The sequence below is a fragment of the Pristiophorus japonicus genome, chromosome 23, assembly GCF_044704955.1.
Source record: "Pristiophorus japonicus isolate sPriJap1 chromosome 23, sPriJap1.hap1, whole genome shotgun sequence".
NCBI lineage: Eukaryota > Metazoa > Chordata > Chondrichthyes > Pristiophoridae > Pristiophorus > Pristiophorus japonicus.
Genome location: NC_091999.1, coordinates 19,121,569 through 19,135,280, shown reverse-complemented (window position 1 = coordinate 19,135,280; position 13,712 = coordinate 19,121,569).

The window sequence follows — 13,712 nt, the reverse complement described above, 5'->3', positions numbered from 1 at the left end:
AATATGTCGAGGAACCAACTAGGGGGGAGGCCATCTTAGACTGGGTGTTATGTAATGAGAGAGGATTAATTAGCAATCTCGTTGTGCGAGGCCCCTTGGGGAAGAGTGACCATAATATGGTGGAATTCTGCATTGGGATGGAGAATGAAACAGTTAATTCAGAGACAATGGTCCAGAACATAAAGAAGGCTAACTTTGAAGGTATGAGGCGTGAATTGGCTGGGATGGATTGGCGAATGATACTTAAGGGGTTGACTGTGGATGGGCAATGGCAGACATTTAGAGACCGCATGGATGAACTACAACAATTGTACATTCCTGTCTGGCATAAAAATAAAAAAGGGAAGGTGGCTCAACCGTGGCTATCAAGGGAAATCAGGGATAGTATTAAAGCCAAGGAAGTGGCATACAAATTGGTCAGAAATAGCAGCGAACTGGGAGAAATTTAGAACTCAGCAGAGGAGGACAAAGGGTTTGATTAGGGCAGGGAAAATGGAGTATGAGAAGACGCTTGCAGGGAACATTAAGACGGATTGCAAAAGTTTCTATAGATATGTAAAGAGAAAAAGGTTAGTAAAGACAAATGTAGGTCCTCTGCAGTCAGAATCAGGGGAAGTCATAACGGGGAACAAAGAAATGGCGGACCAATTGAACAAGTACTTTGGTTCGGTATTCACGAAGGAGGACACGAACAACCTTCCGGTTATAAAAGGGGTCGGGGGGTTTAGTAAGGAGGAGGAACTGAGGGAAATCCTTATGAGCCGGGAAATTGTGTTGGGGAAATTGATGGGATTGAAGGCCGATAAATCCCCAGGGCCTGATGGACTGCATCCCAGAGTACTTAAGGAGGTGTCCTTGGAAATAGTGGATGCGTTGACAATCATTTTCCAACATTCCATTGACTCTGGATCAGTTCCTATGGAGTGGAGGGTAGCCAATGTAACCCCACTTTTTAAAAAAGGAGGGAGAGAGAAAACAGGGAATTATAGACCGGTCAGCCTGACATCGGTAGTGGGTAAAATGATGGAATCAATTATTAAGGATGTCATAGCAGTGCATTTGGAAAGAGGTGACATGATAGGTCCAAGTCAGCATGGATTTGTGAAAGGGAAATCAAGCTTGACAAATCTTCTGGAATTTTTTGAGGATGTTTCCAGTAGAGTGGATAAGGGAGAACCAGTTGATGTGGGATATTTGGACTTTCAGAAGGCGTTCGACAAGGTCCCACACAAGAGATTGATGTGCAAAGTTAGAGCACATGGGATTGGGGGTAGTGTACTGACATGGATTGAGAACTGGTTGTCAGACAGGAAGCAAAGAGTAGGAGTAAATGGGTACTTTTCAGAATGGCAGGCAGTGACTAGTGGGGTACCGCAAGGTTCTGTGCTGGGGCCCCAGCTGTTTACACTGTACATTAATGATTTAGATGAGGGGATTAAATGTAGTATCTCCAAATTTGCGGATGACACTAAGTTGGGTGGCAGTGTGAGCTGCGAGGAGGATGCTGTGAGGCTGCAGAGCGACTTGGATAGGTAAGGTGAGTGGGCAAATGCATGGCAGATGAAGTATAATGTGGATAAATGTGAGGTTATCCACTTTGGTGGTAAAAACAGAGAGACAGACTATTATCTGAATGGTGACAGATTAGGAAAAGGGGAGGTGCAAAGAGACCTGGGTGTCATGGTACATCAGTCATTGAAGGTTGGCATGCAGGCGCAGCAGGCGGTTAAGAAAGCAAATGACATGTTGGCCTCATAGCAAGGGGATTTGAGTACAGGGGCAGGGAGGGGTTGCTACAGTTGTACAGGGCATTGGTGAGGCCACACCTGGAGTATTGTGTACAGTTTTGGTCTCCTAACCTGAGGAAGGACATTCTTGCTATTGAGGGAGTGCAGCGAAGGTTCACCAGACTGATTCCCGGGATGGCGGGACTGACCTATCAAGAAAGACTGGATCAACTGGGCTTGTATTCACTGGAGTTCAGAAGAATGAGAGGGGACCTCATAGAAACATTTAAAATTCTGACGGGGTTAGACAGGTTAGATGCAGGAAGAATGTTCCCAATGTTGGGGAAGTCCAGAACCAGAGCTCACAGTCTAAGGATAAGGGGTAAGCCATTTAGGACCGAGATGCGGAGGAACTTCTTCACCCAGAGGGTGGTGAACCTGTGGAATTCTCTACCACAGAAAGTTGTTGAGGCCAATTCACTAAATATATTCAAAAAGGAGTTAGATGAGGTCCTTACTACTAGGGGGATCAAGGGGTATGGCGAGAAAGCAGGAATGGGGTACTGAAGTTGAATGTTCAGCCATGAACTCATTGAATGGCGGTGCAGGCTAGAAGGGCCGAATGGCCTACTCCTGCACCTATTTTCTATGTTTCTATGATGCTCCAGTGCAGTGCTGAGGGACTGCTGTACTGTCGGAGGTGCTGTCTTTTGGATAAGATGTTAAACCGAGGCCCCGTCTGCTCCCATTGCACTATTTCAAGCAGAACAGGGGAGTTACCCCCGATGTCCTGCCCAATATTTTTCCTTATCAGTGAAGCAGATTATCTGGTCATTATCACATTGTAAATTGGTTGCGGCGTTTCCTACATTATGATAGTGACTACACTTCAAAAAGAACTGAATTGACTGTAAAGCACTTTGGGGCATCTGGTGGTGGTGAAAGGTGCGAAATAAATGCAAGTCTTTTTATTTTCTCTGTGTCTTTTATTACTCTACCTTCTCCCATTGTGCCTCCTTTTGTCTGCTGTCACTTCCCCACCTCCTCTTCCCCACCCAACTTTACAGTTCATGTCTTGTGTACATGGTCTCTCTCTCTCTCTCTCTCTCTCTCCTTTCCCTCACTCTATCGCTCACTATAAGCTGTCCATCCGCCATATCTCCCAGTCCTAATCAAATGCTCTCCCTGACCCATCACCATTTCTCCTTCCTTTATAGACAACAACAACTTTCATTTATATAGCGCCTTTAAGAACATAAGAGTTATGAGCAGGAGTAGGCCATACGGCCCCTCGAGCCTGCTCCACCATTCAATAACATCATGGCTGATCATCAACCTCAACTCCACTTTCCCGCCCGATCTCCAAATCCCTCCATTCCCCAAACACCAAAAATGTATCTATCTCAGCCTTGAAATAACTCTGTAAAATGGCCCCTGGTGCTTCACAGGAGCATTATCAGATAGAATTTGACACTGAAGGTCAAAGAGGCACATTTTAAAAAGGGTTAAAAAGGAAAAGAGTGGCTCAAGTAAATGTTGGTCCCCTGGAGGATGAGACTGGGGAATTAATAATGGAGAACAGGGAAATGGCAGAGACGTTGAACAAATATTTTGTATCGGTCTTCACGGTAGAAGACACTAAAAACACCCCAATAGTGGATAATCAAGGGGCTATAGGTAGGGAGGAACTTAATACAATCACTATCAGTAATGAAGTGGTACTAGGTAAAATAATGGGACTAAAGGCGGACAAGTCCCCTGGACCTGATGCCTTACATCCCAGGGTCTGAAGAGAAATGGCTGCAGAGATAGTAGATGCATTGTTTGTAATCTCGCAAAATTCCCTGGATTCTGGGGCGGTCCCAGCAGATTGGAAAACCACAAATGTAACGCCCCTATTTAAAAAAGGAGGCAGACAAAAAGCAGGAAACTATAGACCAGTTACCCGAACATCTGTCGTTGAGAAAATGCTGGAGTCCATTATTAAGGAAGCAGTAATGGGACATTTGGAAAAGCATGATTCAATCAAGCAGAGTCAGCATGGTTTTATGAAAGGGAAATCAGGTTTGACAAATTCACTGGAGTACTTTGAGGATGTAACGGGCAGGATGGATAAGGGGGAACCAGTGGATGTGGTGTATTTGGATTTCCAGAAGGCATTCGATCAGGTGCCACATAAGAGGTTACTGCACAAGATAAAAGCTCACTGGGCTGGGGGTAATATATTAGCATGGATAGAGGATTGGCTAACTAACAGAAAACACAGTCAGGGTAAATGGGTCTTTTTCCAGTTGGCAAACAGTGACTAGTGGGGTGCCACAGGGATCGGTGCTGGGTCCTCAACTATTTACAATCCATATTAATGATTTGGATGAAGGGACAGAGTGTAATGTAGCCAAGTTTGCTGATGATACAAAGATGGGTGGGAAAGCAAATTGTGAGGAGGACACAAAAAATCTGCAAAGGCTCAGTGAGTGAGCAAAAATTTGGCAGATGGAGTATAATGTGGTAAACTGTGAGATTATCCAATTTTGGCTGAAATAATAGAAAAGCAAATTATAATTTAAATGAAGAAAAATTGCAAAGTGCTGCAGTACAGAGAGACCTGGGGGTCCTTGTGCATGGAACACAAAAAGTTTGTATGTTGGTACAGCAAGTAATCAGGAAGGCAAATGGAATGTTGGCCTTTATTGCTAGGGGATTAGAGTATAAAAGCAGAGAAGTCCTGCTACACCTGTACAGGTATTGGCGAGACCACACCTGGAGTACTGCGTACAGTTTTAGTCTCCTTATTTAAGGAGAGATATCCTTGCATTGGAGGCTGTCAGAGAAGGTTCACTCGGTTGATTCCAGATATGAGGAGGTTGTCTTATGAAGATCGGTTGAATAGATTGGGCCTATACTCATTGGAGTTCAGAAGAATGAGAGGTGATCTTATTGAAACATACAAGATAATGAGGGCGCTCGATAAGGTGGATTCAGAGAGGATATCTGCACTCATAGGGGAAACTAAAACTGGAGGACATAGTCTTAGAATAAGGGGCCGCCCAATTAGCACTGAGATGAGGAGAAATTTCTTCTTTCAGAGGGTTGTAAATCTGTGAAATTCTCTGCCCCAGAGAGCTGTGGAGGCTGGGTCATTGAATATATTTAAGGTGGAGATAGACAGATTTTTGAACAATAAGGGAGTAAAGGGTTATGGGGAGCGGGCAGGGAAGTGGAGCTGAGTCCATGATCAGATCAGCCAAAATCTTATGGAAAGGCGGAGCAGGCTCGAGGGGCCAAATGGCCTAATCCTGCTCCTATTTCTTACGTTCTTAGGGTGTTAAAGGAGAGGGAGGGAATTTTGGAGCTTAGGGCCTAGGCAGCTGAAGGCATGGCCAGCAATGGTGGTGTGATTAAAACCAGGAATGTGCAGGAGGCCAGAAATCCTGGAGGGTTGTAGGGCTGGAGGGGGTTACAGAGATAGGGAGGGGCGAGGGCACGGAGGGATTTGAAAACAAGGATGAGAATTTTAAAATTGAGCCTTCGTGCCCAGTCACCATTTCTCCTTCCTTTACAGACGCTCCCTGACCACTCTCCATTTCTCCTTCCTTTACAGACGCTCCCTGACCACTCTCCATTTCTCCTTCCTTTACAGACGCTCCCTGACCACTCTCCATTTCTCCTTCCTTTACAGACGCTCCCTGACCACTCTCCATTTCTCCTTCCTTTACAGACGCTCCCTGACCACTCTCCATTTCTCCTTCCTTTACAGACGCTCCCTGACCACTCTCCATTTCTCCTTCCTTGACAGACGCTCCCTGACCACTCTCCATTGCTCCTTCCTATACAGACACTCCCTGACTACTCCCCATTTCTCCTTCCTTTACAGACGCTCCCTGACCACTCTCCATTTCTCCTTCCTTTACAGACGCTCCCTGACCACTCTCCATTTCTACTTCCTTGACAGACGCTCCCTGACCACTCTACATTTCTCCTTCCTTTACAGACGCTCCCTGACCACTCACCATTTCTCCTTCCTTTACAGACACTCCCTGACCATTCTCCATTTCTGCTACATTTTTTGAAATATTTAAAGATTTTAATAAATCTTAGAAGGTCGCAGGACAGGTTAACAAAGCTGTTAATAAAGCGTAAAGGATCCTGGGCTTTATAAATCGAGGCACAGAGTACTAAAGCCGGGAAATTATGCTAAAGCGATATAAAACACTAGCTCGACCCCAGCTGGAAGATTGGGTCCAATTCTGGGCACACTTCAGGAAGGACACAAAGGCTTTGGAGAGGGGACAGAAGAGATTTACTGGAATGGTGCCAGGGATGAGGAACTTCATTTATGTGGAGACTGGAGAAGCTGGGATTGTTCTCCTTGGAGCAGAGAAGGCTAAGACGAGATTTGATAGAGGTGTTAAAATTCATGAAGATGAGATAGAATAAATAGAGGAACTGTTTGTAACACTGATAACCAGAGGGCACAGATTTGAGGCGATTGGCAAAAACAGAGGTCACATGAGGAAAACCATTTTCCCACAAGGAGTGGTTAGGGTTTGGAATGCACTGCCTGACGGAGCGGTGGAGACAGAGTCAATAGTAGCCTTCAAAAGTGAACTGGACAAAGACTTTAAGCAGAATGATATTGCAGGGATTTGGGGAAAGGGCGGGGAAAGTGGGATAACCGGATTGCTCCCCGAAAGTATCGGTGCAGACTCGATGGGCCGAATGGCCCCCTTCTGTGCTGCAATATTCTGTGATTCTAGAATTCTTTACAGACGCTCCCTGCTCAGTCACCATTGCTCCTTCATTTACAGACGCTCCCTGGTCCATTACTGTTACTCGTTGATTTACAGACGCTCCCTGAGAGTTTGACGCAGACACAGCGCATGCACTGACCGCTCCTTCGGGCTGGAGCGGACCCAGGACCCGGCAGGCAGGGGGAGAATGTTCCCCGGTTTATATCCCCCCCCCCCGGTGTGGGGAGAATGTTCCCCGGTTTATATCTCCCCCCGGTGTGGGGAGAATGTTCCCTGGTTTATATCCCCCCCCGCAGTGTGGGGAGAATGTTCCCCAGTTTATATCCCCCCCCCCCCGGTGTGGGGAGAATGTTCCCCAGTTTATATCCCACCCCCACCAGGTATCGGGAGAATGTTCCCCGGTTTATATCCCCCCCCCCCCCTGGTGTGGGGTGAATGTTCCCCGGTTTATATCCCACCCCTCCCCCGGTGTGGGGAGAATGTTCCCCGGTTTATATCCCCCCCACAGTGTGAGGAGAATGTTCCCCGGTTTATATCCCCCCCCCCGGTGTGGGGAGAATGTTCCCCAGTTTATATCCCCCCCACCCCCTCCCCCGGTGTGGGGAGAATGTTCCCCGGTTTATATCCCCCCCGGTGTGGGGAGAATGTTCCCCAGTTTATATCTCCCCCGGTGTGGGGAGAATGTTCCCCGGTTTATATCCCCCCCCCCGGTGTGGGGAGACTGTTCCCCGGTTTATATCTCCCCCGGTGTGGGGAGAATGTTCCCCGGTTTATATCCCCCCCCCCCCCCAGTGTGTGGAGAATGTTCCCCAGTTTATATCTCCCCCAGTGTGGGGAGAATGTTCTCCGGTTTATATCCCCCCCCACGGTGTGGGGAGAATGTTCCCCGGTTTATATCCCCCCCCCGGTGTGGGGAGAATGTTCCCCAGTTTATATCCCCCCCCGGTGTGGGGAGACTGTTCCCCGGTTTATATCCCCCCCCCCCGGTGTGGGGAGAATGTTCCACGGTTTATATCCCCCCCCCCCCGGTGTGGGGAGAATGTTCCCCGGTTTATATCCCCCCCCGGTGTGGGGAGAATGTTCCCCGGTTTATATCCCACCCCGGTGTGGGGAGAATGTTCCCCGGTTTATATCCCCCCCCCACCCCCTCCCCCGGTGTGGGGAGAATGTTCCCCGGTTTATATCCCCCCCCCGGTGTGGGGAGAATGTTCCCCAGTTTATATCCCCCCCGGTGTGGGGAGAATGTTCCCCAGTTTATATCTCCCCCGGTGTGGGGAGAATGTTCCCCGGTTTATATCCCCCCCCCGGTGTGGGGAGACTGTTCCCCGGTTTATATCTCCCCCGGTGTGGGGAGAATGTTCCCCGGTTTATATCCCCCCCCCCAGTGTGGGGAGAATGTTCCCCAGTTTATATCTCCCCCAGTGTGGGGAGAATGTTCTCCGGTTTATATCCCCCCCCACGGTGTGGGGAGAATGTTCCCCGGTTTATATCCCCCCCCCGGTGTGGGGAGAATGTTCCCCAGTTTATATCCCCCCCCCGGTGTGGGGAGACTGTTCCCCGGTTTATATCCCCCCCCCCCGGTGTGGGGAGAATGTTCCACGGTTTATATCCCCCCCCCCGGTGTGGGGAGAATGTTCCCCGGTTTATATCCCACCCCGGTGTGGGGAGAATGTTCCCCGGTTTATATCCCCCCCCACCCCCTCCCCCGGTGTGGGGAGAATGTTCCCCGGTTTATATCCCCCCCCCGGTGTGGGGAGAATGTTCCCCAGTTTATATCCCACCCCGGTGTGGGGAGAATGTTCCCCGGTTTATATCCCACCCCGGTGTGGGGAGAATGTTCCCCGGTTTATATCCCCCACCCCGGTGTGGGGAGAATGTTCCCCAGTTTATATCCCACCCCGGTGTGGGGAGAATGTTCCCCGGTTTATATCCCACCCCGGTGTGGGGAGAATGTTCCCCGGTTTATATCCCCCACCCCGGTGTGGGGAGAATGTTCCCCAGTTGATATCCCACCCCGGTGTGGGGAGAATGTTCCCCGGTTTATATCCCCCCCCCCGGTGTGGGGAGAATGTTCCCCGGTTTATATCCCCCCCGGTGTGGGGAGAATGTTCCCCGGTTTATATCCCCCCCCCGGTGTGGGGAGAATGTTCCCCGGTTTATATCCCCCCCCCGGTGTGGGGAGAATGTTCCCCGGTTTATATCCCCCCCCGGTGTGGGGAGAATGTTCCCCGGTTTATATCTGGGCCCGGGGGCTGCACTCGGTGTTGTTGTCCCCAGCGTTTCTTTAACCCGCTCCCTGGATCTCGCTCACCTCCTGCGTCAGCGTCTGCCACCGCCGCCTGCACATGCTCAGCTCACACTGCCCGGGTGATTGACGGCAGCTTCCCACCAATAGGAAGAGCGGGGCGGGGCTGAAGGACCGAATGGGCGGTTGGTCCTCCAACCAATTGGAGTGTGTGAGGGGCGGGGCTTCCGGGAGGCTGTAACTAGTGGGGTGCAGCAAGGATCAGTGCTGGGGCCTCAGCTATTTACAATCTATAATAATGACCTAGATAAAGGGACCGAGTGTAATATTTGCTGACGATACAAAGCTCGGTGAGACAGTAAGCTGTGAGTAGAACACAAGAGTGCAAAGATATATAGATAGACGATGTGAATGGGCAGTAAGGTGGCAGATTGAGTATAATGTCGGGAAATGTGAGGTTATTCACTTTGGTCGGAAGAATAGAAAAACAGAATATCTTTTAAATGGTGAGAAACTTTAAATGTTGGTGTTGAGAGAGATTTGGGTGTCCTTGTGCAAGAAACACAGAAAGCGAGCATGCAGGTACAGCAAGCAGTAAGGGGGTGGAGTATCAGAGTAAGGATCTATTGCTACAATTGTACAGGGCCTTGGTGAGACCACACCTGGAGTACTGGGCAGTTTTGGTCTCCTTATCTAAGGAAAGATATACTTGCCTTGGAGATGGTGCAACGGAGATTCACAAGATTGATTCCTGGGATGAGAGAGCTGTCTTACGATGAGAGATTGTGTAGAATGGACCTATACTCTCTGGAGTTTAGAATAATGAGAGGGGATTTCATTGAAACATACAAGATTCTGAAGGGTATTGACAGGGTAGATGCTGAGAGCTCGATTCCCCCGGGCTGGAGTGACTAGAACTCAGGGGCTCAAGATAAGGGGCAGGCCATTTAAGACAAGAGATGAGAAATTTCTTCACTCAGAGGGTTGTGAATCTTTGGAATTCTCTGCCCCAGAGGGCTGTGAATGCTCAGTCTATTCAAGGCTGAGATAGATAGATTTTTGGACTCTCGGGGAATCAAGGGATATGGAGATCAGGTGGGAAAGTGGAGTTGAGGGCGATGATCTTATTGAATGGCGGAGCAGGCTCGAGGGGGCGTATGACCTACTCCTGCTCCTATCTCTGATATTCTAATATTGACATCTAAGGGGCTCTAGATTTATTAGTCCCACCCTTTATCTTAAGGGAACATACTTGCTCTGAACCCTCACTATCTCCTCCTTGAATGCCTCCCATTGCTCTGACACGAATTTACCTTCAAGTAGCTGTTTCCCGTCCACTTTGGTTAAATCACATCTCTGCTTAGTAACATTAGCTTTACCCCAATTGAGAACTTTTATTCCTGGTCAATCTTTGTCCTTTTCCATAACTATCCTAAATCTAACTGAATTATGATCACCAGCACCAAAATGCTCTCCCACTGATACCCCTTCCATCTGCCCAAGCTTCATTCATTAAACCCAAGTCCAGAACCACCCCCTCGCTTGTTGGGCTTGCTACGTAATGGCTAAAAAAGTTCTCCTGAATGCATTTTAGGAATTCTGCTCATTCTATATCTTTCACACTAATTCTATCCCAATTAATATTTGGGTAGTTGAAATCCCCGACTATTACTGCCCTATTATTTTTGCATGCATCAAAATGTGCCGACATATTTGCTCTTCTATCTCCCTCTGACTGTTTGGGGGTCTATAGTACATCCCCAGCAGTGTGATTGCCCCTTTTTTGTTCTTCACTTCTCCCATGTGGCCTCATTTGATGATCCTTCGAACATATCATCCCTCCCCACAGCTGGAATTGTTTCTTTAATCAACACTGCGACGCGCCCGCCTTTTCTTATCCCTTTCTCTATCTCCTCTTAAAACCCTGTAACCAGAAATGTTGAGCTGCCATTCCTGCAGTTCTTTTAGCCGTGTTTCACCAATAGTTACAATATCATATCCCCACATGTCTGTCTGTGTCCTCAGCTTATCTGCCTTAATCCCTAGACTCCTTGCATTGGCATTGAAGTATTTCTGGATTGATTCCTGTGATGGGAGGACTGTCTTATGATGAGAGTTTGTGGAGAATGGGCCTATACTCTCTGGAGTTTAGACGAATGCGAGGTGATCTCATTGAAACACACTGGCACTGGCATTTAGCGCTGCCAAACTCCCTTATTGTCTATTTTATAGCCTTTGTTTCCTCTGCCTTCCAAACACTAGCAAAACCCGCAGTGAGGGTATTGTCCGGTCCTGTTGAGGTGCAACCTGTCCGGCTTGTACTGGTCCCACCTCCCCCAGAAACACTCCCAATGCCTCAGGAATCTAAAGCCCTCCCCTCTGCACCAAACGCCAGCCATGCATTCATCTGTTCGATCCTCTTATTTCTGTACTCACTAGCACGTGGCACCGGGAGTAATCCGGACATTACTACCTTTGAGGTCCTGTTTTTTAAACTCTTTCCTAGCTCCCTAAAATCTGCCTGCAGGATCTCATCCCTCTTTCTACCTGTGTCATTGGTCCCGATATGGACCACAACCTCTGGATGTTCATCCTCCCCCCTCAACAATGTCCTGCAGCCGCTCACTGACATCCTTGACCCTGGTACCAGGGAGGCAACATACCATCCTGGAATCATGTCTGTGCCTGCAGAAGCGCTTGTTTGTTCCCCGAACTATCAAATCCACTCCCACTATTGCTCTTCCACTCTTCTTCCTCCCCGCCCTGTGCAGCTGAGCCACCCACGGTGTCGTGGACATGGCTCTGGCTGCACTCCCCAGAGAAACCATCGCCCTCATCAGTATCCAGAACTGAAAACCGGTTAGCGAGCGAGATGCACTCAGGGAACGCCTGTCCTACTCTTGCCCCATAACGCAGAAAATGTTTTCAACTCATGTTTATCTCTTTCGAAAGTTACAAGTGAATCTGCATCCACCACCCGAACAGGCAGTGTGTTCCAGGCCAGAACATCTCGCTGCTTCATTCGTCCCCTCATGTAGCCTCTGGTTCATTTGCCAATCACATTAAATCTGAACCTCTGGTTACTGAACTTTCTGACACTGAAAATTGTTTCTCCTTATTAAGAGGATTGGCGGGCTGGAGGAGGTTACAGAGATAGGGAGGGGCGAGGCCTTGGAGGGATTTGAACAAGAGGATGAGAATTTTAAAGCCTGAAGCCACCAGCCGTCTCTCCCAGTGCAGAATGTGACTCACTGCTAACAGAAAGGATTTTTGTTTACTTACAATAGAAGCATAATGAAGGGAAATCAATCTCTGTATCTTTAACTAACAGCGACATGAGGGAAATGAATGACCTTTAAACACCTGGTCCACTTGGCACTGAAGTGTCTGAAACTCATAATAGGAACTCCAGGGAAACAAAATACTGACAAATGTTAAACTGTTTTGCTGACAAAAGAAATCTCGATTTAACTTTAAAAGATATATTGTTTAACAGGGGTTCACACAGACTCACCTGACAGGCCGACTCAGGATCCACCCCTCAAGCACCGCGATTGGTTTCAGAACACGCTGCTCCCTGGGCCCTCCGGCCTCTGACCTCTCTTCCTGTTGGTTCCCAGGGCAATCAATCACCACTCGCCAACATTACGCTGCCAGATGAAGTTGAGAGGCTCAGAGGAAGAAATAAAATGGGTCCGTGAATCTGAGTTAAGAAATAAAATTAGAGAAGCATGATTAAATTTATGAACAAAACTATTTCAAGTGAAATCAAATGAATTGTTGCATGGAATCAATTATTAAGGATGTCATAGAAGTGCATTTGGAAAGAGGTGACATGATAGGTCCAAGTCAGCATGGATTTGTGAAAGGGAAATCATGCTTGACAAATCTTCTGGAATTTTTTGAGGATGTTTCCAGTAGAGTGGACAAGGGAGAACCAGTTGATGTGGTATATTTGGACTTTCAGAAGGCGTTCGACAAGGTCCCACACAAGAGATTGATGTGCAAAGTTGGAGCAAATGGGATTGGGTGTAGTGTACTGACATGGATTGAGAACTGGTTGTCAGACAGGAAGTAAAGAGTAGGAGTAAATGGGTACTTTTCAGAATGGCAGGCAGTGACTAGTGGGGTACCGCAAGGTTCTGTGCTGGGGCCCTAGCTGTTTACACTGTACATTAATGATTTAGATGAAGGGATTAAATGTAGTATCTCCAAATTTGTGGATGACACTAAGTTGGGTGGCAGTGTGAGCTGCGAAGAGGATGCTGTGAGGCTGCAGAGCGACTTGGATAGGTTCGGTGAGTGGGCAAATGCATGGCAGATGAGGTATAATGTGGATAAATGTGAGGTTATCCACTTTGGTGGTAAAAACAGAGAGACAGACTATTATCTGAATGGTGACAGATTAGGAAAAGGGGAGGTGCAAAGACCTGGGTGTCATGGTACATCAGTCATTGAAGGTTGTCATGCAGGTGCAGCAGGCGGTTAAGAAAGCAAATGGCACGTTGGCCATCATAGCAAGGGGATTTGAGTCCAGGGGCAGGGAGGTGTTGCTACAGTTGTACAGGGCATTGGTGAGGCCACACCTGGAGTATTGTGTACAGTTTTAGTCTCCTAACCTGAGGAAGGACATTCTTGTTATTGAGGGAGTGCAGCGAAGATTCACCAGACTGATTCCCGGGATGGCGTGACTGACCTATCAAGAAAGACTGGATCAACTGGGCTTGTATTCACTGGAGTTCAGAAAAATGAGAGGGGACCTCATAGAAACATTTAAAATTCTGACGGGGTTAGACAGGTTAGATGGAGGAAGAATGTTCCCAATGTTGGGGAAGTGCAGAACCAGAGGTCACAGTCTAAGGATAAGGGGTAAGCCATTTAGGACCGAGATGCGGAGGAACCTCTTCACCCAGAGAGTGGTGAACCTGTGGAATTCTCTACCACAGAAAGTTGCTGAGGCCAATTCACTAAATATATTCAAAAAGGAGT